The sequence below is a fragment of the Dermacentor silvarum genome, chromosome 2, assembly GCF_013339745.2.
Source record: "Dermacentor silvarum isolate Dsil-2018 chromosome 2, BIME_Dsil_1.4, whole genome shotgun sequence".
NCBI lineage: Eukaryota > Metazoa > Arthropoda > Arachnida > Ixodida > Ixodidae > Dermacentor > Dermacentor silvarum.
In genome coordinates, this window is record NC_051155.1 from 165557349 (window position 1) to 165584849 (window position 27501).

Below are 27501 nucleotides of genomic sequence, written 5' to 3' on the forward strand. Positions count from 1 at the left end.
CGCGGCGGCCGCATTTCGGTGGGGGTGAAATGAAAAACGGCTTTCTACCGTCCATTCGGTGCACGTTAAAGAACCCCAGGTTGTCGAAGTTAATCCGGAGTCCATCACTATGGCGTGCATCATACGCAAATCGTGGTTTTGGCACGTGAAACCACAAAATGCAATTTTTAACATGCATGTATTCATCATTTTAAATGTTCAATCGTTTCTGCCCCTGAACACGTTGGGGTTCATTCATAGGTTGCACTTTCATAGATTTCACAAATCATAGATTGCAGCTGCAGTAATTGTAAGCTTTCTTTACGTTTATGTTCCTTCTGCAGTCGAACAAGTTTCTTCCAACGCTTTCTCTAAGATTTCAACTCAGTGAGTGGGGTTAGCAGAGATTGCACTCGCAATTGCTAGCCCGCATTCATTCCTCGGGCAGTGTCGCTCATGTTTTTAACATCAAATCCTTCACAATACAGAAGTTGCACTCAGACTGCACTCAGACTGCACTCAGACTGCTCCAGTTTCACTGGTTTTTATATTGGATCACTTGGTACTCTACTTGGTACACTGGGTCACTTAGTACTCTATGTCATTCTAATTAGGTAGGAATATGCGTATAAAAAAATACCACGTGTGCGACTGCCCATCATGCGAAGATGAGACGCTTGCTCTTCAGACAGCTCTTGCAGAAGACAGGCCTCTTGCAGAACAGAAGATCATGATATAGTGGTCTCCTGCGTCTGCGATGTGCAAAGTCACAAAAGCGCTGCTTACTTTGTTGAGATGCAGAAACCTGTATGACTCGCATGTGATGAACAGAATAATTAACTTTTTAGTATGCGTGCTTGTTTGTGCTGTGAACATGGGCTTTCCCTCACTCTACCTATATTTTAGTCTCCTTACTTCCTTACACAGTGCATAGTAGACAACCCTGCTAAGCCATGGTTAACCACCCTGCCTTTCTTTATCGCTTATCTCTCTCTAGTGAGTTCCGTAGCACGCTTATAAATACGAAAAACTTGCAGTTGGCGCAACCTAATATCTTCATTTGCATTTCAGCGGACATGCTGGGCTTTTTCATCGTGTGTGCAATGTTCGTCGCAGCGACACCAACCCCTCCCATGCTGTCGCCGGCATTGAAGCCGCTGTCTGATGAAATGATCGACCACATCAACAAAATGAACACCACGTGGAAAGTGAGCAATCTTTGTTATCTCTCCTTGCTGCCTCTGTCTCTAATGTAACCGCACATCTCCGGCCCAAATTCTAGTGCATTCACAAAACCTTGCGCTATTGCACTTTCTCCTAGTATATATCCATTATTTTAAACCTTCAAAGGATTAGAGAAAACTTTTTACCACGCAGAGCTTGCACGAAGCAAACGTAAAGCTGTCACAATTGATGGGGGCGGATGGCAGTAGGGGGTAGGGGGGTAGGGGGGGGGGGGGGGGGGGGTGTCCGGAGTTACGAATGAACTCGTAGGGAAAATCATAAAAGCTGCCGATGTTCGCGGATTCTCGAAGTTAATGATATTGCATTGTATGATTCACGAGCAGGCTCTCAGTGGTGAAGACGTCGTCATATCCTGGGTTCTGAAACCTGTTGTTTCTGCTATATTGTTACCAGGCCATATGGGCTCAATCAGCCCGAGTTCAAGTTCCGGAAATGTCTAAAGGCGACGGAATCTGTGTTCGTAGACGTGACGTATCACACTGCTGTTCGATGGCAGAGCGGCAGAAACGTTTTCTCTCGTTTATCTAACCTTAGAAAAATAATAAAGTGTTACTTTTTTGCACCGAATAATCGCCACGAACCACCATTATCTATAGTTACGAGTGGCACTGGAAATTGACCTTTTGCGCCGAGTTCACGGACCACATAAATAAGCTGAATGTGAAACCGGAATGGAAGGTACCTGCTTCTCAAATAGCTGCAGTTCATCCATGAAGCCTGTTATGTCTGTGTGCAGGTCATGAATGCGATGTGTGAATTCATGACCTTTACATAGACCTCAAGACTTGAGGGAAACACTGGAGTTTTCTTAGAAGCAGGTGAAAAATCGAAACTGGGAGCATTTCAACAGCTGTTCGAGAATTAGTGCGTATACTAACACGGCATTTCCTTCCCCATTTGCTACAGGAATTTTCGGCGATCTGACACGCAGTGCGGTGAGCGACTCTCGGACATTGATGGCAGGACGGAAGAAATAATATGTTCCAAAATACATTTATCAGTGAATGCCAGGTTCCTTTCAATGAAGAGTAATTGAACGGTAGTCAAGCGACATCTTGAAGGACAACTACGTACAATAACAATATAACCAATTTTTGTAAATCACTAGGCTCTGAACAGTTGCAGAACCTAAAGCAATTTGCCCACTTACGGTACTACCTATCTTGCTAAGCAAACTCTCTACTGAATGAAAAGTAGGAAGTCGAGAGGGCTAACTTATCCGAGAAACACCTGAGTTCTCTGCTTATTATTGGCTCACTAGGCTTCCCGCCCCAATTCACTGCAATAATGAAGTTCATGCATCAGGTCCACCACTTCCACTAGCCTCCGTCCTACGGCTTCGCAACGGTACGCAATTCCCATGCACTCAAATATAGCCCGTTCTGCGTAGTTACCCTGTGCAGCAGTTTGCTGGCCTCGCATGCTGCCCTATTTCCACATCTTTGATGATTGCAAATTTGTGAACGTGATGAAATTTTCTTCCACCCGGAATTTTTTTTTGTTGGGAATTCTACTCGGCATTTATTTATTGGTGTGATTTCGTATGACCTTTGATGTTCTTTACAATCAGGTGCTTCTAATTTTTGCAATTTGTATCTGTTCAGACTAATGCCATTCTGATAGTGCAGTGTCACACATATACAGTACGTTGTAGTCAGCGGCACCGTTGTTCTTAGTCGGAAATGTGAAGCCTTCGTAATTACGTTCAATTTTTCGTTCGGACCTCATGCGTATTGTGCTTCCTGCCATTTTTTCTGTGCTGTCACTCGTTGTCATTGCCGTTTGTTGCCCATTTCATTCATCTCCTGCTTGTCTGCAAATATTCTGAGGTTAGTACGCGGTCTAGAAGAGGTTTAACAATGCTCGATGTATACTGTGTCACAATAATAATAATTATTATTATCAATGAATATGATCAGCCTCTTTTTTAAAGTCGATTGCAGAACAAAGACCTCTCCCAGTGATCTCAAATTACCCCTGTCTTGCGCTAGCTGATTCCAACTTCAGTCAGTCAGTCAGTCAAAGAACTTTATTTAAAGGCCCTGCGAGTTGCCCCTGCAAATTTCCTAATTTCATCAATCCTCCAAATTTTCGGCCGTCCTCGACTGCGCTTCTCTTCCCTTGGCAAAAGACAAAGATAATGTTCAATAGCCTGGCATGGGAATAAAAATTCATGATCGCCAGTGAGCCTCTTGAGTCTCTGCAGGAGTACGTTTGTCTAGGTCAATTACTCGTAGAGGACCGTGATCACGAGAACGAAATTTACAGAAAAATAAAAACACATTGGAGTGCATCCGGCAGGAATTACCAAATCCTGTCTGGTAGCTTGCCACTTTCATTGAAAACAAAAGTGCACAATCGTTGCCTTTTACCGATGCTGACGTATGGGGCAGAAGCATAAAGGTTAACACAGAAGTTCGAGAACAACTTAAATGCCGCGCAAAGAGCAGTAGAATGAAAAATGTTAGGCGTAACGTTAAGAGACACGAAGAGATCGGTGTGCATCAGAGAGCAAACGGGGATAGCCGATATTCTAGTTGATATTAACAGGAAAAATGGAGCTGAGCAGGCTATGTAATGCGTATTGCAGAGAACCGGTAGACCACTAGAGTTGTAGAATGGATCACAACTATACAAACTGGTTATTACGTAACTAGGGAGTCTCCACATAAATTATTTGTAACCACCTGCCTTATATTGTTTTTATAACCCGATATAAAAGCTTGCGGTGGAAGGTTTCACTTTTAGGGCCTGAGATTTGGTCTAATAACTATCTAGTATTTTAATGTTGGCTCTGTCGCGATTACTTTGCTCGGCAGGTTATTAGGTTCAACGGCGCAAATAAATTAGCTTAACGTACCATCAGAAATGCTTGTAACGCACCAGAATATTCAACCCGTCTTCTTAAGGAGTAATGTATCCAGTACGGCAATGATTATTGTTCATAAATAGCATATGGAGATATATAGCAGTAAGGCTGCATTGGCGTCATAACTGAGAACAGAAATAAAAAATGCGGGGAAGGGTGGGTAAAGGGGCTTCAGGCACGTAGTCGAGTAGGATATTTAAGTCTGACTTCGTTTGACAATATGTCCAAATTATACTAATCGTCTTTTCTGGCAACTCCTAAGAAGCAAACTTTGTAAACAGTAAATTGGCGCAATAAACAGGACAGAGAGCAATAGAAAACAACACGAGCACTCCCTATCCTGTGTATCGCGCAATTTCATTCTTGACAGTGCTACATGAAATGGACTATGCTTCTACATTAATGAAACGTAAGGCACTATAAGTCAACGCAAATTCGTGGAGATACGAGTACACCGGAGTTCCGGTACTGACACACCAGTAAAACGGTCCCTTTGTAAACAATGGTTAAATTCTAACCATTAGGTGATTATCGGACTGATGCTTCTCTCGTGCCTGAGTCGCGCGTGTCACTGGGCATTCTTCCATCGTGAAAGCTAGTGCTTTTAGACGCTGTATGAGGCTGCAATGCGTGTGGGATCTGCACTCGTTGACAGGCAAGACGAGAAGATACCTCCAATGTGGGTAAAGTCCACGATCAATGCTAACGGATGAAAAGACACCACGAATCTTCCTGTCCGTACCCATGTTTCGCGCTGTTATTTGGTGAACGTAATTTTACTAATCCAGTTCTCTATTCTCCTGTGTCTATTTCAGGCCCGGCCCTCTTGATCTCGATCTTCCGCTACTTTACCGTCACACATGGGCCTTTTCTAAGTACTGTAAGGCCAGTGCTTATGAAACCCCCGCACTTAGTGAGCGCAATGGCTGATCAATATGAAGAAAACTGGGAGGTATAAATACCTCAGTGCCTGTCCATGTGACTTTGTGAGAAGGTGATGTCTAGATCTACCGTGCTTCACTATCTGCAGCATCATCCACCATCTGCCAGACAGGCTTTAAAACTTGTTGCTGGGCTTGTTTGCTATAATTGACAGGATAAATATCAGTGCTATAAGAGACAACAGTCGTTTAAGGTTCCGTACGCAACCGTCTCGTCTTTTTACACATCTGTTGCTTTTTTATTGGGCTAACAAGCGCGAAGAAGGTGTGTGACAACGTTTGGCGTCAACTCTCAAATGCGTGCAATTTGCACTCTCCACCTCTCCACAATTTCTTTCCCCTGCTTTGAATTCCACTTTACCCTGTAGCTCCTTCCAATGAAGCTTAGGGAAGCTCATCTATAGCTGGTTAATCTCCCCACGTGTTTTATATTTTTACGCTCTCTCTATTCAAGCTACACAATTGATCGAGATCTCATAGCACTGTAACCAGTTTTACTGCCTTGAACGCAGGCTGGCAAGAACTTCGACAAAGACGTTTCTTTGAGCTTCATCAAGGGTCTACTGGGCGTCGCATTAGACAGCAACAACTACGGGCTACCGCTGAAGGCAGCACGAAGAAATTCCCACTGATTTGCCCGAGTCGTTTGACGCTCGAGAAAAGTGGCCCAAGTGTTCAAGCATACCGCTCATTCGTGACCAGGCTGAATGCGGATCGTGCTGGGTGAGTGCTGCGCCATGTGTGGCGTCAAATGGCGTAGTTTTATGGTGCAGCGAATGAAATATGGCTGGTTTGGGGTAGATGTGTGCTTTAGACAGCGCTGTAAAGAATACGAAACACAGCCCTAACGAGTTGTGAGGAAGCGCGTCTATCGACTGCTTTTACTTTTGGAAACAAGATACTGTACTTTTAGAAGCCATATTAGAATGTTGTGGCAAAATTCTAAGGCTCGCAATTTGTTCTTTTTTTGTGTGACAGTAAAAACAGTTGATAGTTGCGCGGCTCCTGTTCTCAATGGTGTCGCAGCAATGTTTATCGTCGCGTTATTTGCAGTGAAAAGTGATGACGTAGTTTTTCCGTCTTCATGCATTGATAAAACAGTTGAGAAACAGTACACCATTTCTCCTGCTTATGCGATGCCGAAACTTGCACCTAAAAAAATAGAGAGAAAATGGACACCCTTTAGATATCTTCATCATTCAAGTCGCATAAAGAACTGGAAAGTACGCTGAACCAACATTAGGGCTTTAGATGTAGCGCAATAAACACACGGAGACACAGAAAAAAAAGATATGCGGATCCCACGCAATGTGGGAATCGATGTAAGCGACGCTTTCTATGCTGTCTGCATTAATTGATGGTAGTTAGCGGTGATGTTGACGCCGAATGTGTAATTTATTGAGCGTTTAGTTCAATACGAGAGTGGTGAGTTGATGTTAAACGTTACTTTGCGTGCAACACTGCTATTTGTGTGCGTAGCACAAATAACACACAGGGAGGCGTGTTTACTTAAGGCGTTGTGGTGCGCCATTGTTCGTAATCTCTGAGAAGGTTGAGCTTTATTATCATTGTCTCATATGGCATATCGCATAGTGGCAGAAGTTTTAAACTTTACCTTAATTATGGGGATGCCCGTGTCAAAACCACGATCGGATTATGAGGCACGCCATATAGTGGTGGACTCCGGATTACACTTTACACCCTGGTGTTCTTTAACGTGCACCTAAATCTAAGCGCACTAGCAGTTTTTCTATTTTACTCCCATCGAAATGCGGCTGCCACGGTCGCCATTGAACCTGCGACCTAGAGCAATGCCATAGCCGCAAAGCTACCGCGGCGGGCACAAAAATGTTGATTTGACGTGCGACCGCTTCCGTAGTGCCGCCTATAGACCCTACGGTGTTTTAATGCGGCTTTGCGTCTGCACGCTCTGCGTCAGTTGTCCACTTGACAAATTTGCGTGGTGCTTATTTTTCAGAAAAAAGCAGTAGCGTACCTTGCCGTACCGTACCGTGCCGTATCAGTAGCGTACCGTGCCGTATCGCAACCGCTGTTTCCTTGCTTTCTCACTTCTTATTTTCCCTCTCCCGCCCTCTCCCCCTGTATGGGAACTGCGAGAGTGGCAGGGCTGTTATTCACTCGTTTCGCGACTGCGTCGATTCTATCCATTCTCTGCCTCCTCTCCCAATTCCTCTCTGCACTTCTATCTACGACCGCCCTGGACTTGCACGTTAGTCGAAAGGTTGCAGTTTCTGCAGTGCATTCGCGTCACTGATAATTTCAGCTGTCAAGAGGCTAATGTGGCGACACCCAGGTAGCTCCAGAGGGCATGGTGTATATTCGACGGGGTGCTAAGCTCCAAACAAGTTTCTCGCGTCGACTTTCCTCTCTGCCACGCTCTTGGCCATGTATATACACGCTCTAAAAACCACCCTCCGACGCGGCGTGCAAGGAAACAGCAGCAGCAGCAGCGCAAAAGTTGAAGGAAGAGGCAAATAAAGCGCTGTTTTAACAGGACACACACACACAGTGCTAAACCAAAAGCCATAAATATTTACCAACAGGCCCAAATCTCCGCACTCTTTGAGCCAAGTTGCAGTGCTTCAGGCATATGAAACAGCGTTGCGATAGGGGTACCTGATTATACCCCCGCGAGTTAATTTTACCGGGTAAGCATGTGACGTCGTAGTCACGTGAGCATGAAGAATTTATTAAATACAGAACAATCTTTTTATCGAAGAACGGGAACGCCATGGTGTGCATGACACCTTCATGTTACACAAGCATTGTCAAAACGCATTGTCTTCATAGTTGCATTAGCACGTCCTGGGCCTGCATACTCTTTATAAGTGATATCAGCATAAATGTTCTCACACGCAGATACAGGCAAGGTAACACGTTTACGGAATGCAGAATCTGAAATATTCTCCTGAACTTGGACACTTATCCTTAATTTCAAATGTGCTACGTACACTAGAATACGCCACAAGCACAATTCTGCGCTGTTTTAATGGCTGCAAGCTAAAACTGGGCTGGAAACGCGCGTCCCGCAACCTTTCGACCCTGCCTGTACATTTTAACGTGATGTAATTAGACGGCGGGCAGATTAGCGGCACAATTTATTAGGCAAGTTCGTTCAATATAATGAGAAATAAAAGCGCAATGTCAATGAATACACGATAAATAGACATATGTAAACCCAAGAGGCGGCTTTGCTTGCCTGCAAAAATAGTAACAGCGTCTGTGGTTTTACGTGCCAAAACCACGGTCTGATTATGAGGCCCGCCGTAGTGGAGGCTCTGGAGTTTTCTTTTTTCATTCTTTTTTTTCTACCACCGGGGGTTCTTTAACTTGCACCAACTGCATGGTACGCAAGCGTTTTTACATTCTTCTTATATCGGAACGCGGCCGCCGCAGTCGGGATGCGAACCCGCGACCTGGAGCTCAGCAGCGCAATACCACAGCCAGTTAGCTGCCGTGGCTGAGTGCCTGCCTGCTCTTTCTGCCTTTCTTGTGTGCCGATTTCACGTCCTTTTTTTCTCATAATCTGAAATAGCGAGCCGGCAATAAAAGCGTCGTCTCCTTACTGCTCGCAAATTAACGCTTATTTCAACTGCGCTTTCCTCGGACTTGTTGGCTCGCTCGTGCTCAAACGAGACGATGTTAAATGTGAAGCATTTTAGCATTGCTTGACTCACCCGTGTAGTTTCTCTGTCTGTGACCACACCTTCACTTCCCCTTGAATGTTAAGGGGTTTGACCTAAAAATGGACTGGATACACAGATTCGTTCTTATATACGTTGCGAAACACGTCGTCGCACAATGCAGACGCACAGATACGGCCACACTTGTGTGGAGTGGCTGACTCCGCATTGCGCTCGCGATGCGACGGGCGGTGGCCGCTCGGTTCGAGATCTGTAAGCACGAGGCGTCGAGAGCAGTCATGGGGACACATCGTACGTCGATCATCTTATCGTGGCGCCTACCTGCATTCAGGGCTCATCGCAAGAGGCTCGATTCGATAAGCCCTTTCGCTTTAGCGGCTGGGCTTCCCACGCGTGGATTGTGACGAGGCGGTATTTACCACCATACGCGCGCTTTTTTTGCCCCAATTTCAGCATTACTCCGGGTACCCAAGAGCGTTCTCAGACAGTCAGACAATGAACTTTATTCAGGTCCCGAGGAGCTACTCCGAGACCCCCTTACGGGGGAGGAGCCACCGCGGGCTGCTAACATGTCGGGACGGGCAGGCCGTGCCTGCCCGCCGCGTCGCGGGCCCTCTGGACGGCCCGTAGATGAGCGGCGAGGTTTCATTATTAAAACGAAGCTTTCTTTGCCCTTTTCTTCCACTTTGCCCTTTTCTTCCGCTAGTAGACAACTTGGGCTACTAAGTATGTACCACTGGGTATGCTTCCGAATAGGGCAACATGTTGCTGGCTGCTGTGTTGCCCAGTAGATAGCTTTAACCACTGGGTATGCGCCCAATTAGACGGCTTGGGCCACCGAATATGTGTAACTGGGTGCAAACATGTTCTTGGCCGATACCCAAGAATGGCAATGTGCCACTATGGCACGAGGGGCATGACAGCTTTAAAAATATTGACACATTCATTCATTCATTCATTCATTCATTCATTCATTCATTCATTCATTCATTCATTCATTCATTCATTCGTTCGTTCATTCAATCATTTTATTTATTCTTCTCAACATGACTTATACGCCTGACACAAGGGCACTCTAAAGTCCTTTAGGTAAGGGAACGTCTACTGGAAAGGCGTTCAAGCGCAGTGAAACACGACAAAGGAGTATCTCCCGCCCGGCAAAGTTCCTTTGCGGGAAAGAAGTTCGGGCATCTACTTTTCAAGCGGAAAGGTGTACTCTCGCATACAGCGTGCACAACTCCTCAATAGAAGAAAACCTGTTACATAACTAAGGTGCCCTGTAAGTATTTGTTTTACCTTGGAAAATGTTTTAAATTTTAGCGGGAAATGCAATTTGTCGAACAGTGAAGATTTACTCCAGCTATACTTTCAAACGCCCGCACCACGTCGCTAGCGCCGCCATGGTAAATTCCAAATATGCGCATTATAAGCCACCAAAAATGGGAAAAAATGTTTTGAGGTTCTACAATCACTAAATGTAATCTAAATGCGCAGCTTCTTGGAAATGTTTTCTCTCCTGCTGCTTAACAAGCAGCGCTTTTTTTTTTTTTTTTTTTTTTTTTTTTTTGCGGTGTTCATTTGAGAAACCACCTAAAGAAATTAGGGCGCTGCCGTGTGTCATCGGCGCAACTCCTTTCTGCAAAGGGTTCTTCGGAGTAACAAATGGGGTTTTCTGCAAAGGACTTTACTTTTTCCCGTGTGTCAGGGGTATTACACATTGTGAAAGGGGCCATGAATAAAAGCCGTCGATTACGGCTTGAAAAAAAAAATCTTGGTCCCCTTGGCATTGCCGGCAACGAAGAAACACAGGTCAAATCGGTAAACAAAAAACAATAATAACATGACATTTGTACGAATGACACGGCGCGAAGTTAACAATAGAATTGAATTAACGCATTCAATACAGACTTTTCTGATGAAACAGCATATATATGTGCGGTGTATTAGGAACATGAGCATGTGAGTTAATAAAACAACGGCTTCAGTCTATGGAACATCTATTTCAGTGTAGAACATCTATTTCTGCTTTGATGTATGCATTTAGAAGTCGAGGCAGGTTATTCTTTAGCATCTGAAACCCGTAATCAGTGCGACATTTTGAATCTTTCCGGCGGTCAGTCTTTCTTGTGTTATTGGCCGCGTTACCTAATAATTCTAGGTTAGATGTGTCTAAAAACAGCGTACAATTTTCCGTAATGCTGAATTTATATTCGCGCAGGAGGTTATATTGGTATATAGTAGTTACTGGAATTACCTTTACGTTTTTGGAGATTTCTTCATTGGAATGAAGCGTTGGCAGATCACTAACCATTCGTAAAATCTTTTGTTTTTGCATTCTTAAAAGACTAGTAAGGTTTTTGTCGCTCATTGTGACCCAAAATAAATGGTAATAATTTATTCAGGATGAAAATCAGGCATAGTAAATAGCTAGTTTTGCAGACATCGGAAAGACATAACGATTTCGTTTAAGTATGTCTGTTACGGAACATAATTTCTTGAAGATATGATTTACGTAGTCATCCCACTGCAACGTTTTAGAGAAGTATACACCTAATACCTTAACACTTTCGACAACCTCGATCTTTGTTGATTTGAACAAAAGTTCGTCACCGATAGGTAGTTGCTTACCCTTAGGATGAAAAATTACTGCTTTTTTCTCGTATTAATATATGAGGTTGATTCTAATTTGTCCATGCTTAATTCTAACCTCTTTAAAGCTTTAACAAACGCTTCAGCGCTAGAGGAAGATGACACGAATAATCTTGCGTCGTCCACATTTATGATGAACTTAATATCGGATGATATAGAGATTATGTCGTTAATGTATTAATTAAAAAGTAAGGGACCAAGAATGCTCCCTTGGGGTACGCCTGAGAATATTGCTTTCTGACTACATATAAGGTGGTTTACTAATCTGTACTTTTCTGTGAACACACCTCTCCACGGCATTCTTCCCTCGGTAAGGATTGTACATCCGCCATATAATGGTACTAAGTTTTTCGGGGCATATATAGCGTAGAAGAACACTTCCTTTATGTCTGCACCAGTTCAGAACACGACACTAAAGGGTCAAATTGAGTGATTGCGATATGAGGCACATTCTTGAGTTGTCACAACCTGATGAAGTGTGTAAACTGTTGGGCAAGGAATATCGGCTTGCGTTCTCCAATCGCAGGCGTTTGGAGCCGTGGGGGCTATTTCCGACCGAATCTGCATCCACACAAACGGAAAAGTTCAAGTAAACATCTCGGCTGAGGACCTGGTCTCCTGCTGCGGTGGTTGCGGGTACGGGTAAGTTATCCCATGGCAGCTTGCAGGATGGCGTCAGTCTTTTTCTTGCCCGGCGTGTTGGATCGCACCGGCGACAAACGGTAAACGAAAGCGTGAACCGGTTTTACGGCCATTGACAGCCGTTGACTTCATCGACTGATCCCCACTGTTTCTGGCCGGAGTCGGAGCCTTACAGTTTCACTATTCGGAAAGGGTCCTATTGACACATGGCGTAACAAAGCGTCAATAATTTTTTGTGATACGACAATAATTCACCGATTATCGGCAAACATGTTGCGAAAAAAGTAAACCAACATAAAAAACACGCATTTTTGACTGCTAACTGTATGTTCAACCTTTCTCATGTGGAATATACATATAGTATGAAAAGGTGAGGACTGGGATGGCCATGACACCTGCTGTCATTTGAGCCTGGTGATCTGTAACTGACAGCATTTGAACGGGTCCCAAGTGTCCGACTCTGGCTTTTGCGGCCTACATTCATCACCTTCTGTGGTTGTGCCTTGATTCTTAGGATATTAGGCATATGATGCTTAGGGAGGTCAAACTTAAGCCTTAGTTTCCAGGGAAGTATGCCTATTGGATAACGAACAAAAAATGTGCTAACACATTGCTGCATACTGTACTTGCATGCGTCACACACGGTTGCACGCGTTTTTTAAGTGCTATGTTATTTCTTTTTTTCATTTGTTAGATACGTTTTGTATTACTAGTACTGCTACATATGCCTTGCGGTAAGCATCCGAGAAAACTATATAATCACTAGCCCCGCGGCTTTGCCAAGATTGCGTTAGTGGTATATACCATCACATTTCTAACAAAACATTTCTATCAAAACATGTATAACAAGTTTAGTCAAAGTGAAACTACGTTCCAGTTGGGCATTAAGCCTTCGGGCCCTAAGTTTCACAAACGACAGTAGGAGCGGGTCCAACAGCAGCGCCTACGACGGCAACACGGTAACATAACGTTGCAAGCGCACGTCGTCGACCAATGACTGAACCCTGGGTGGGGGCAAACAACGTTCTAAATACCAGAAAAACATTATAAATGTGACGATTTGTCGTTCATGCAATATTGCGTGCTTGTGGTCATCTAGAAAATACCGAACAGTATGCCTGTAAACGGTCTTGGAAGGGCGAATCACGCACGTCTGAAACACGGGCCCACATAAGTAGTATATAGACTTTGCACATAATATCACGTTGCAATCACTGCATGAAAACCGGCGGCAAGATTGTATAGGACCACTCCGTACACGCGTGACGCAACTGCTGCGTCGTCCACGTGTAGGTCTAGCCTTCGCCAACTCATGACATAAAAATATCTCATTAGAATAGGTGACTACCCATGTGCGATAAGTGTAGATGTGAACAGACAATCGGCCATCTCCTGTACCACTGTTCGCGCTTCGATAAACAACGCCATGCAGAGATGACTGGGGCGATCGGCGCTTTACAGATGCAAAGGTCTTGGGAGCCTGGCCTCACAGCTCCTTAACCCAGAAAGCCACTCGAGTTCTTCGGCAGTACCTGAAGGCGACAGACATAGATACGCTGCATGTGGTCTAGTGCATGTGAAAGTGTGATGAAGACTCGTGTTTTCTCTCTCTCTCTCTCTCAGCCTTTTTCACTCCCCCGTCCCGCTCACCACGTGTAGGCTAGCAAACTGAAAAAAAAAAAAGTCTAGTTCACCTCCTTGCCTTTCATTCCTTCCTTTTCTCTCTCTCTCTCTCTCTCTGTACACAGGGAAGAATGGCTTCATCAAAGCGCAGTCAAAGCGGAGAACGGCTAAGTCACACAGGAACGAGAAAAAGTGCGAATGTTCATGCTGCCCGGTTGTTTGATTCAAAGGTTCACAAGAAGCCCGTAAAATGTCTGATGTATACTTTCTTATCTCAAACAGGTGCAAAGGGGGTTACCCGCCTGCGGCTTGGGATTATTACAAAAAGGACGGCATTGTTACCGGCGGTTTGTACGGCACCGAGGACGGTTGCCAGCCCTACGTCTTTCCCCCGTGCGAACACCGCACCAAGGGTCCGAGACCGCCGTGCAAGAAGATCCAACCGACTCCACGCTGCATGCGTGCTTGCCGCAAGGGGTACGGCAAAGGGTACAGTGAGGACAAGCACTTTGGTACGTATATAGAGAAAGCGTCAGGGCGGAGGCGCGTACTGGCGCACAGATGCGCCAGTACGCACCACTACGAGGTGGCGCTTGTTACACCACTCTTTTTGTTTCATTGCGATAGCAATTACACGGACGCTTGAGACGCAAGAACGCGGTCGGTACGGTCATTGTTGTGCTTTACCTCTCGACGGCGCTTGCGCGGTTGTCACATATCCGGATTGCGCCTATCCGGCAGATAGGCGGAGTTCGTTTGGCTGAAAAAGAAATGGTTGATCCCTCTTTCAGAGGAATTGGTCATAACACGAAGGTGAAACGCGTATTCTAAGAAGCAGTGGCAGCTTCGTTGCGCATTCACAAACACGAGTTTATATACGGGCACAGTCTTCACTAATACACTTTTGCTAGAAGGGTGAAGCAATTACAGCCATAGGAAACGGGCCAGGCCTGTGCTTCTGCGCAGCGTAAACAGATCCTCGGAGGCTGCCAGCCGTCATCGGTATTTCCGACACGACGGTAAGTCAGTATGTGGCGAAACTTGGTATTTATAACTCTGGCGGCACGGTTCTCGTGGGTCCATATACCCATGTTCAAAGGTCAGCCGCCGCGGCGCCACCAAACGATGACGGTTGTGTGGAATTGGCTTCGAAAAAAGCGCCAGGAACGCGCCAAGAACGTCGTCGCCCGTGAACGCCGACTGGCGCTCACCACCAATTCAAGTTCCAAGCACTACCATCTTTACTACCATTATAGGTGTCCAGGCGGCCGGCCATATTTTCTACAAAATTTCTCAGTGATAAAACCAATTATACGTAAGCATCCTCATTACAGCAAATATACGTCAGCAAAAGCCCAATTCCCTAATAAAGCTGACCTTTATATGTTGGTTTCGAAAAAATCTACTTTCCTAACCATTAGGTATGCACAAAGTGGCCAAGTAGAATCGCAAGACACTTCCAAGCACTACGATCTTTAATACCCTGATAGGCGTCTAGCCTGCCGGCCATATTTTGTTCAAAATTGATAAGTCATACAACAAAAAAAATATCTATAGATCCTCATACTATTCGAATCGAATTGCACACGAACGTTCGAAAAGTAAGCGGTTTCTAATGTCAAATAGTCGATGCATGATGTTAGTCAACAGAATTGAAATTTAACAATGGCAACAATAACTGATGCTGGCAGCAGGCGTCTTCGCCGAGATAACGTTAAAAAGTATGCACATATTTACATGCCGGCCATTAGAAACCTTGAGAAGGCCTATCCGACGTCCGCGGCGCCTTCCCACTCTACCAACGTTTGTTTTGTTAGCGCTATGGCTTCACCAAACACTTTCTTTGTTCGCACCAAAGCTGTACTATACTGGGCTGAAACAACTAAGCTGCTCGAGAGGATAAAAAAGGAAGTTTCCCACATACATCCCTGCAACACCTGGTGTGCATGCTTAAAGGCGACATATGGGAAGCGCAATGGTGATGAGTGACTTCTAGAACGTCGACGTCGTGGCGTTACGCGCCCCTATGAGCGAGCACCACGGCATGTGACTCAACTGCTTGCGCGATGATGTCTCGTTTGCAAGCGACCGCTCATTCTACGAGCTTCCACAGTCAGCGCAGCGATATAGCGTTTCATTTATGACTGACTGCTGTTTCAACTCCGGCAACCGGCCGCTTCTGCATCATACATAGTGCCGACGATAATGGTCTAACGACCAAACGTTTCGATAGCGTATCCTTCATAATTCAGGTGATTAAATTACAGTGTGACGAGCACACCATACATAGCGTTTCAGTGCCAAGAGGCACTTTTGCAGAACCTTGACTGTTTCACGCTGTGCACTCGCGATGCCGGCCATACCAAGCTCCCGAAATCACTTGCTCCGAAAGAGGGGGATCTCATAAATGAGAGTAAAAAACAGAAACAGAAAAGAGGGGAGGGGGGTTGTCAAAATCGGAGCTTTTTGTTCGTAATGATAGATCGAGTCGCCCAATCGAGCCTTGACAGGATTACATGAAGGAATACAATAACACATATACGTCAAACGGCGCGGAAGTGGCGAGGGGAAAAATGTGGAAGGAATACGAGACTGGAGCGACGGCGGCATTCCAATATGGTCGGAATCTAGAAATGTTCATTTTTTTGTGAGACTTGTTCATGAAACCTGAAGGGTCAAACTTAATCCACAGAAGGCTTAAGTTTATCCTCTTAATAAGATAATCCACAGGCTTTGGGACGCCTAGTGATGCTCAAGAAAAAAAAAGTTGCAGTTTCGCCCGAAACGCTAAGCATCGATTGCGACAGCAAATTAGTGGAGAACCATACGAAGTAAGGATAGTACTTTTATCGGCCGTATCAACTTGTAAACATTCGCCTAATAACTAAATCAACAAGCATGGTGTCAGTGCGCACAGCAAACATGGACACATCACAGTCGATGACCGCGGACACTTGCTGTCAAAACGCTGTCGTGAGGAAACACGGCGGTAGCAGCGAGCGAAGTGACCTTCGTGTGGTTTATCGCTCCAACGCCAATTGAGCGCCGAGAACACACAGAACGCAGAAAGCTATGAGCCGGCGACCGCCCTAGACTCTGCCCCCAACGCAGATCGCCTTGAAGATAAGGCCGCGCGACCACGCGCAGCCACCCCATACGCAGTTGCAGCCAGAGTAGAATGCCGCCCCCTCCATCCCCTAGGTGCCTCGCGCGCGACGGAAAACGGCACACTTCTTGCCCGCTTTCCTCCTTTTCGCGCGGACGAGATTGAGCCGCGATCTTCTCCCCTCGCACGCTTTCACTCGCACACACAGCGTAGGGCGCGGGGTGACGGCGGTGTCACCCTTGGACCTTATACAGAACCTCATGCCAACGACGATGACAGAAATGCGCCTGGAGTGTCCATATAATTGCTAAGCTTGATTTGTTAATTACAGTTCCAGTGGCGGCTTGATAAGCCTTAAAAGGGGAAAAAAGACAGAAGAACGGTGGCGATATGCTACGATGAAATTCCTGCACTAGTAACACCATTAATTTTGACAGCGCCTTCTCGGGACTATGTACTATAGTTTATCGAGAAAAAGGACTACACTGCATTCTATGGAGGAAGAAAAGACTCAACCAAGCGAGTTCCTTTCTTCCTTTAGAACTTTTTCTGCACAAGAAATGACGACCCCAACACCAAACTATTCTAAAACCTCTGACGTCACACTGACGTGTCGGTCCTGCGGTTTGGGTAAGAAATTCAAGAATGCAAACTGCGGCCTAAATCTCCTTTTCGATTAACCAACAATTTTCCCCCAAACAAATTCCAATAGCGGAAGCATTCCAATTCTGGTGATGTGATAGGCAGCGTAGCGGACACCTTGAGCGTAGTGGACACCTTAAGCGTAGTGGACACCTCGATTCTGACGAATCCAGCAAAGGAGACGGCTTCGCGTAGACCCCATCCAAGTCAAGAACGGCGCAGGGTATACTTTGGGGCTGGTCATGCAAGATGGCGGCTCAGCAGCCTACTTGGAAACTCCATGGGAAGGTGGCATACGCACAAGGAAATGTAATCACGCTTTAATGTATAAGTTACGCTGTGCCTCTTATAGGTACGTAAACGCAATGTGTTAAAATGTAGAAATAATATGCACTTAGTTTTTTTTCCTCGACGCGACGTGGCGTCAAATCACAGAGAACTTCCAAATGCGTTCCATTAGTTGTGCTCGAAGATTTCTTAGCAGTCAAAGTAGACTGTCTCCAATGCTGACCAGAGTCGGCGCGTACACCCAGGCGATTCAGAAGAAGGCTTCACAGTGTTGCTCTATAGTGTTCCTGTATACAGCTGCAAATCAATCAAGAAATACCAAGGGGGCGAACAATCGGCCAGATTTCTCTTACCAGCTGTAAATAGTTAAATATGGTAGAGAAATTGGCTGGTGGTCGGGAAACAGCATTTGTAAAACTTTTTTTTTTCCTTACGATGGAATGTCCCTCCCTCAGTGATTGAGCTAATGGTGATGGAAGTATCGTCATGGGCTTTTGTTAGGAAGTTCCTGAGAATTCTAGAGAACCATACAAGCCGCTTTCGCATTAAAATGCCGATAACCGGGCGAGGACCTCACGAAGATAGATGTAATAGACGCCAGGCAATAACGCAAAGGGGGGAGCGCAGGCATCCGGGTATTGTCACGTAACGGTCTGCAATTAAATTTAGTGACACGTATTTGCTTGTTGTCTAATCTGCGCATTCATTATGAAATATCGCGCGCGAAATGCTTCATGAAGGATAATACCCAGGCGCGCGCGGTCCGAGTGTCCTGACACCAAGCTTCCCAACCACACGACATTATGCGTTCCTTTAGTATACGTAGAGAGAAACAACGGCACAAATATGGTGACTGCCGCGCGAGAACCCTCCCGCCACTCGTTCCCTGGTCAGCCTGTATCGCATTGACCCAATCATAAATGAGAAAATACCATGGTCGACGCCAGTACAGAGCCTCGCCGACACGCCGTAAAGACATGCCGGAGGCCATCTTCTTTAGAAACCTTATTCATCTGCGATCAACGAGTTAGAAACTCTGGACTATAGCTGCACTCGACAAGGGTCGAGAATATTATAAATAAATGCATACTACAGGTGGATGGCCAGACAAACAGTTCCAGCATGCATTGAAGGATACTGGAACCATTATGTAGGCTCAAAATATCAAATTATCGCCAAATCACGGACTTCCGTGATGATGAATGCTTGACGTTTGTAAATAGGACAAACTGTCGGTGAAGCCCAGCATAAAACACTCTCGTGTTAAAGAAATCCGCCTCCATTCCGCTCTGTGAAGGTGGATGTACCGCGAAGCTGTTGAGGACGTTAGTCAAGCGCCACCACCACAAGCGACATACCTCAAGCGCACACGCACATTTGCGTAAGTGCAGAATACATGCTTATTCCTCGAGTCCCTCCGCCAAGCAAAAGTGCCTTATTAAACTGATTAATATTTTCAAAGTAAATTGCGTCAGAGAATCCGTAAAGTACGACTTACAGACAAGCTGTAGACATGATAGCTTCGGATTGTAATTCAAATATAAGCCTTCTACCTGCCGCTTGTTTTGGAGCCCTCCGCCTCGCGCAAATCTGTTATAGAACTAATTGAATTTCTCAAAGTAAAATGCGTGAGAAATTTCGTAAAGCATGATTGACAACAAGTAGTATGACAACCTGCAGAGGGCCCAAAAACAAACGGCAGTTGGAAGGCTTCGTGTTTGAGTTTCTGCATAACAGAATCAAGTTTTCTCGTATGTTCAAATTACAATCCGATGCTATCACGTGTGCAGGTTGTGTGTAAGTCATACTTTACGAATTTTCTGACGCATTTTACGTTGAGAAATTCAATTAGTTCAATAATGCTCTCACACCAGGTGGAGGGCCCAACAACATACGGCAGTTAGAATGCGTCGTGTTTGAGTTTCCGTACACCAAAATTATGTTTTCTCTTATATTAGAATTACAATCCGATGCTATATTATCTGCAGGTTGTGTGTATATCGTACTTTACGAATATTCTGACGCATTTTACTTTGAGAAATTCAATTAGTTCAAGAACGCACTTTGCCGCAGAATTGTATACGGAGGTCCTACAAGAATCGGAATATATGGCATGCTGTGCTAAAAGTACCTCCACCTATAGGCCGCGGAGACTCAGACAGGCCTCAAACGGCAGCTTTCCGCATAACATATTTATGTTTTCTCGTGCATTAGAATAACAAGTCGAACCGCTCATGTCTGCAGTTTGCGTGTACGCTTTCATTGCGATAGCAATTATATAGACAATCAAAGAGGATTTCTGCCGTCAGCGTCGCCGTCGCCGTGAGGTTCCGTATGACGTCAACGGCGATGAAACCGTCGCCGCGCGCCGGGCGCTGTATGTGCGAGTGAAAGGGCGCGAGGGACGAGCGAACGCACGGCGGAGAACAAACGCGCGTTCTGCGCCGTGCTCCCTGAAGGGCTGCCGAATTAAGGGTCTCTTTCCTCCTTTACAATCACCATATATATATATATATATATATATATATATATATATATATATATATAGAGAGAGAGAGAGAGAGAGAGAGAGAGAGCAAACGTGACTTCTTCCGTCGCGCGAAAGGCTGTGGGGGACGGGAGGGAGGGAGAGAGGGGAGGCGACGTTTAGCTGCGGTACCAAATGCTTATTTATATAAAAAAACACCGCATATCTACGAAGTGAATGATAATTAGTGGACGAAGCACCGGGGGATCATTCGGTTAACCGTGAATCCCCCGACGCCGGCAAGCGGACCCAGAGGCGGCGAGAGCGCGGGAAGCGGCACCAAAACGCCAGAAGCGTTCTCCTGAGGTTGGTGGCGCCGATGCTCGGTTCAAGCGCAAGCTTCGCGAGCCCTCAGCTCCGGGTCCGCTTGCCGGCGTTGCCGTACTGCTGCAGCTTCGCGAGACCTCAGCTCCGGGTCCGCTTGCCGGTGTTGCCGTTTTGCTGCAGCTTCCCGCGCCCTAGACTCGGGGTCCGCTTGTTGTCTGCGTCGCTGTGCTGCAGCAGCTTTGCGAACCCTCGACTCCGCTTGCAGATGAGCCACCACTCTCGCCTTTTCATCCATAGCGGGCGCGCCGTTATCAGAAGCGACCGTTATCATCCTTGGCTGAAGAGAGAGAGAGAGCGCGTCGGGAACGAACGCCCTTGTGCACCGACCGTTATCATCTATGGCTGAGGAGAGTTAGAGAACGCACGTCGGGAACGAACGCCCTTGTGCACGGCAGCGCGCCTAGCGGACTCCATGCAAACCAGAGCAACGGACGATGACGAGGAGAAGGAGACAAGGCTAGGATCTAAGGGGCGAAGCCCCTTAGACGTTGCGAGGCGAGAAGGTGGTAAAGACTACCGCCGCTGCTCGACTAGTGTCCCGTTCTGATCTCGTCGAAAACCTCTGAGCCGCCCCCAGAGGCACGGGCAACAGTCACCAACGCCGCGCGCGTTCGGTGCAAACGCGGGGAAAACGGCGATGGCGTCGACAACAGTTCTGCGCGTTGCTGGTGCTGCTGCATGACCAAGTTTATACAGCTGATAACACTACTGTCCTTACTCCGTATAGCCCTCTACTAATTTGCTATCGCAATTGCTGCTTCGCCTTTCGGGTGAAACTGAGACATTTTTTGCTGTCGCAATTTACTTTAAAAGATTAATTTAATCCAATAGGCACTTGCACTTAGCGGACGGCCTAAAAGAATGAGAATGTATGCTGCACTTCTGCAAACGCGTGCGCGCGCGTGACGTACGACGCTTGTGGTGGAGGTGCTTGTGTAACCTTGTCTACTGTCATTTGGGGTGGTAGTACTTGTCTAACGTCCGCACGAGCTTCGCTGCACATCCACTTTCACAGGGTGGAATGGAGGTGGAATATTTTTTTCTAAGGAGGCGCAAGGGCAACATTTACGAATAAAAATCTTTTCGGATTGACACCAATCCGGTGATCTTAGTTTACGCACAAACAAATGTATACGCAAGCTTTGGACAGTGATATAGAAAGGTTACAAAACATAAACAAAATGAGCTGAATGAAAAGGTTTTCATTGAAAATGTGCCAATTGAATAAATAAATCATTCATCACAAATGCATGACGAACGTTAAGAAAAAGAGAATAATGTCCGTTGAACCTGATACCTATTCCATTATAAATATATCTTCATTTACAGTTCGCCATACCATTGATGCAGTACCAGAATTTAGGTTTACGTTGGGCGAGGCGTTTCATGGTCAAACTGTGTCCAACTTGGTCCTATTTTCTGTGCTTGCAAATGGTCGCTAAATAAGGGCAGCGTTCGCCACAAACAACAATTACAGCTAGCTTCGCTTAAACAATTTCCTCTTGTTCGATGCACTTTTTTTTTTTTACGCTCGAGTGGTAGCAGTAAGATTGCTGGTCTTATAAAGGTCACAGAAAACCATATTTGCTGAAAGCTGAGCGTCATAAATGTTACCTTTAGCCGCAACAACTCCAAAATCTCAGAAGGATCAAATGCTACTCAGCACTTTAGCGTCGATTCTATATACTGGAATGTTGGCATCTCCCCCATACCCTAGTGTCAGATTTGCTTCCAGCATTCTTTGCATGAAACTCTGTATATAGCCGCATGCATGGGAGAAAATGCAATTAATCCAGTTAAATGCCAGAAGTGGTGCCACATTACCAAATGATTGACATCTACTTTTTATAGAATGCACTGTATTTAGCAGCCCGATAAAGCGGCTACGTTTGCTATTCTTACGATATCATTAGGAACTCCGCTGACTTACAATAAAAGCACGCGATTTATCTTGCGTTTTTACTATGGCTACGTAAAAGAAAGATGAAGATGCTTTATTATTGTAAAGTGACGAAAGTTGCTTGTGTTAATGTCGTTTTCATTAAGAAAGACTTCCAAGCTTGCATGCGTCACTGTAAACTACTGTATTGAACCTGATAGCGTCAGCTGTTTTATAAGTTTTACAAACATACTTAGTCACACATATGGCCTGGTTTTGCAAGTACTTGTTCGTAGTGCTTGCAAAACTCAATTTACTATTACAAGCACTTCAACCCTGCATGCGTGTAACTGCGCGATATTTTCACCACTTTGTTTCAAGCAAAGGAAGTCTACTCAATTAGCAAGGATGAAAAACAAATACGGACAGAAATCCTCAAAAATGGGCCTGTGGAAGCGAACTTCTTAGTCTTCTCGGATTTCCCCGCATACAAAAGTGGTAAGCAGGCTTTGGCAATAGCTCAACGGCAGGTCATTGGTCTGCCTTCTTTTTTCTTTGTTTTTAAATGTGCATGTGCGTGCCTATGTGAATGTGTGCATGTGTGAGAGAGAGGTATACTCTGGTATTGGGCCTAATGCCAGCTGCTCCTTTTTATAATAAATATCGACATACGCTTGTTATAAAAGAGAACTCAACAATATACCAATAACATGTTTGAAATCAACAGCTCAAAATGAACAAAGGGTATTGGATTCAGACAAAAACATTTCTCTTGTTGCCTGAATGTATAGTTCTGTGTTCATTTCAGGCTGTTGATCGCGATGATGTTAACTTATCAACTCATCCAACTTGTCATTTTTACAACAATAACAATAAAAACGTAAATAATACGAAGGTGAATAGTAAAATACTCACAGCGCATTTAATAATGTCTTCAGATAACCACACTAAAACACAGAACGAGCACAATATATGCATGCTCAGGGTGCTCAGGGCGCTCAGAGTGCTAAATAGAAAACAATAAAAATAGAAATAAAACTCATAGTGTGGTCGCGAGTAGTTTAAAACATTGCACATCACAGTAGATACAACCGAGCATCAAGCATAGTAACACGTTCAATTATATTTTAGTCACATTTGGTACAAGCTTTGCACTAATCACGGGAATAAGTTAGATTAGAAATATTTTTAAAGCAAAGCTTTCTTTGCGAACACCCCGGACTTTCGTGACTTTAGCTGGGTGTTGCTGTCTTGTCGTCTTGCCAAGTAGCTTAGACGCAGGCTAGCACTACCGTAGGTTAGCACTACCTAGACGCACGTTAGCACTACTTTACTAGCCTTACAGGTATCCTGGCTACTGGCCTTGTTTTCGACGAAGTGTAGTACGAGGTACCGAAGGTTATAGGATTACCGGCGCAGCCGGAAACTGGGTGGATACGCTGTGGGCGTCCTGAAATTATTACACTCCCCATAAACATAAAGAAATCTTCCATCAGAAAAACTTAATGCATTCGTTGCCTCAATCTAGGCACTTACCGGTAGGTCAGTAGGCTGGTAGGTATTTCCTGTCGCGCCACACTTCGGACCTCTGTATGAAAACTTTCAGTGGCGATTTCAGCATATCTCCTCAAAGAGGCAGGACGTGTCTCGCGTGAGCTCCGGAGCAACACTTTGCATTGTGGTGAACACGTTAAATAATGAATCCGTGACCTCACTGAGGTGCGACCTATTGCCAACGCATTCTGTCTGATTTACCACTATATCGCCATTGAAGTTTTTCTGCTTTGACACTCGTAATGTTAACGCATTAAAAGAAATGAATGACCGACAGTGGAATCGTACCTCTGCCTTCGAACACAGCAGCCCAATGATCTTACCACTAGGTCACGATAGCACGCCTACTCCTCACACGCCAAAGCCGACTTAAGCACAAAACTCTTTGAGACGTTAGGCACCTGCGTCACGTGCCAGCTTGTCGCGTTCTGTTCTCGTGACAGCTCGCTATTTCAGACTGTTAAGTAAAATATCGGTGAGTCATAGTTCGAGTGAACCCGGCTGAGTAGAAATTTGGTCAGTCTCAGGCGGAGTGAGCCCAGTTGAGTAGAATATTGGTGAGTCCGCGTGATTCCTAACCAGCAAAATGTATTTTATAAGCGAGTCTGAGTGAGTTCAGTTTATTTTGCCTACATATGGTACAAGGTGTGTTGAAATTAGGAAATGGGCAGGCATTAAGGAGGTGCCAGCTGTTACAAGCCACGAGTAATTGGAAATCACTTGAAGAAGCGTTCGACCTGCAGTGGCCTTCATAAGGCTGATGAGGATAAAGATGGTAATGATAAATTTAGTTTTACAACATTGCAACGTGCTGTCGAAGCAAACTTCTGAACTACGTATTGTGACAGGCGTCTACAAGAAGATGAGCAGTGTGATTCTAGGAGGCCACGCCATTCGCATCATCGGTTGGGGCACAGAGAACGGCGTCCCCTACTGGCTCGTGGCAAACTCCTGGAACAACGACTGGGGAGATAAAGGTGAGTCTCACAATCAGCACGCCTACAGCAGCCTTTTTTTTTTTCTTTCCAGTCAGGACCCTGCGAGGGCATCGAGAGAGGCTGGTTGGTGAAAATCTCACACCGAACAGCGCAAAAGTTTGAAAGTAGCGAATGGCGCGGGTACCACATACATGGTGCTCTACAATAGACTTATGTACTTCTAAAAGCGCGCACAGAACAAGCGTGTACAGAAAGATTGCGAGAGTAGTAATTAAATTATGCGTTTGACCTAAATATTTTATTTTATTGCTATAGCAATTATATGGACACTCCAGGTACATTTCTGCCGTCCCCATGAGGCGTCGTAAAAAGTCCAAGGGCGATAAAATCGTCACCGCGCGCCGTATGCTGTATGTGCGAGTGAAAGCGTGTGAGGGTGAGCCGGCGATCGCGACTCAATCTCGAGCGTGCAAGGAAGCAAGCGTGAAGGAAGCGTGCCGTCTTCCATCGCGCGCAACGCTCCCGGGGGAGGGTGGGGGGGGGGAAGCCATTTGCTTGGGGGAAGCAGTCCGCCATGCGTTATGTTTTCGCGGCTTAGTTCGCGTTGATGTGGACATGCAGCACGAAGATCAATTCGCTCGCTGCTGCCGCCGCGCTTCCTCACTCCAGCGTTTTGACAGCGAGTTTCCGCAGTCATCGAGTGAGATGTGTTCATGCTTGCTTGTGCGCGCGTAGCACCCGACTTGTTCATTTAGTTATTACACCTATGTTTATACGACCAATAAAACTACTATCCTTACTTCGTATAGCTGTCCGCCACTTTTCTATCGCAACTGATGCTTCGCCTTTCTGGCGAAACTGTGACTTTTTTTACACCAGCCGAGGTAGCTGCCATTTCCGTAAGTAAGAAAAAGAATAACTTAATTGTAGCCGCTACATACCGTCCATTACTACCTTTTCTTTAAATCAACAACTGCCCTTATCAACCTGTGCAAATGCGCACTATGGCACGTGGTATATCTCTTACTCTACAGAGTAAGACGCTGGGGCTATCATAAAGGAGGGGGGACGATAGCTACGAGCCTTGCAAAGCATGTGAACAATTACTGTGCCCAAACGTCTCCTTTCGATGTGCCAGAATAAACATGTCACAATCAGTTAAACGCAGCCTGAGAAGCGTGTAGACAACACTGCTAATACAGATCGAGGCGATTATACGGGTCACAGAATGCAAGTACTCCACCAAATTCACTCCGTACCGAACGATGACCCAGTTATCCACGTAGTGATTGAGATCGTCTGATTGCTGCTTTTTAGCGTTACTAAATATAAGCATCCCCACTCGCTGCATAGATCGATTCTCTAAGAAAATTCAGGAGGAGGCGCTACACCTCTCTCCTCGAAATCCGGTATCTCTTCATCTGGTTATCTTCGCTTGTGTCCGTGTCTGCATGCCTTACCTTATTTCACGATGATTCGCTATCTCATTGCAGGCTACTTCAAAATTCTACGTGGACAGGACGAATGCGGCATTGAGGACGGAATCCACGCTGGGATACCTAAGGAATGAACTGCTGACTGGAAATAAATGTCTTGTTGTGGCCATGTCTAATTAGTCGGATAACCTACGGTGCTGAAAAATACATTGTGCATGAGAAGGGTGCCTCAGGTTTTGTGGCTTCATGGAGCAGAGTCATGTGGAATAGATTAGAAAGTATATATTGCCAACAATCCGATTTCGTCACCGAAGCACGCGAGATAAGCTGTTTCCCTCTTGTGCTAGGTGCTGACTTTATTAAATGTAATGCAGAGACGGCAACGTGGCACAGTTATACATGCTTGGCTATATTTATATAACCACTGCCTCAAACAACATTGGTATCTTTGTTTTGATAGTGGTCAAACTTTTAATTATTAGTCAACCTATTTACATAATCATATGATTTGACGGTCAGTCTTGATGTGGTGATTACCAGTGAGGAAGCAAAAAAACAACGAATCAAGTGAGGCCCATATGCATGTGTTGTCAAACAACGTAATATTGGCATAACGTATGCATTCAGAGCTGAACCTGATCTGTCTACAGACCATTCATATGATAACTAACAAAAACTAACAAAATAAGTTTAATACCCTGCGTCAATTTGCAATCAACACAGGAAAGCGTCACCAGCTTATTTAATTCCTTGTGTGCGCTAAGCTGTGGCAGAAATGCGCAACAAAGGCATTGTATAAGTCGCAGTTCACTTGTGTAAATATTGAATGAATTTGTTCAGGCCTCAACTTAAACTCATAAGTTTTCAGCGAGACAACATTGGGTGTAAACAAGTGCAAGTGTTAATGATTGCATGAGCTCGGCTTGAAAAAGCCCTGAAGCACTTTTTCAAGATGAACATACGCGTAATAACAAAGCGTTGCAGATCTAGACGAGGCAGCTGTGAACACGTGAGCCAAATATTATTGCACTGCATGCAGCAGGGAAGTTACAACAACGTGCCAAAATAGTCGAACATTCCTTGCTCTTTTCATCGTAATTGCATCACAAGCTCCCTCGCAAACAGGCCCGTGCCCAAAAGCTATTGGCGGATTTCGTGATCGCGAGTACATTCTCAGTATTGCTATTATTT

At 45.3% G+C, this 27501-nt stretch overlaps 1 protein-coding gene and 1 pseudogene across 2 annotated transcripts in view; both read left to right on the top strand.

The window, feature by feature from the left end:
• LOC119440535 (cathepsin B-like) overlaps positions 1-27501 on the top strand; it is a 329365-nt gene that overhangs the window by 261287 nt on the left and 40577 nt on the right. The gene's annotated exons all lie outside the window — the stretch shown is intronic.
• On the top strand, positions 1055-26475 carry LOC125939719 (cathepsin B-like; annotated as a pseudogene).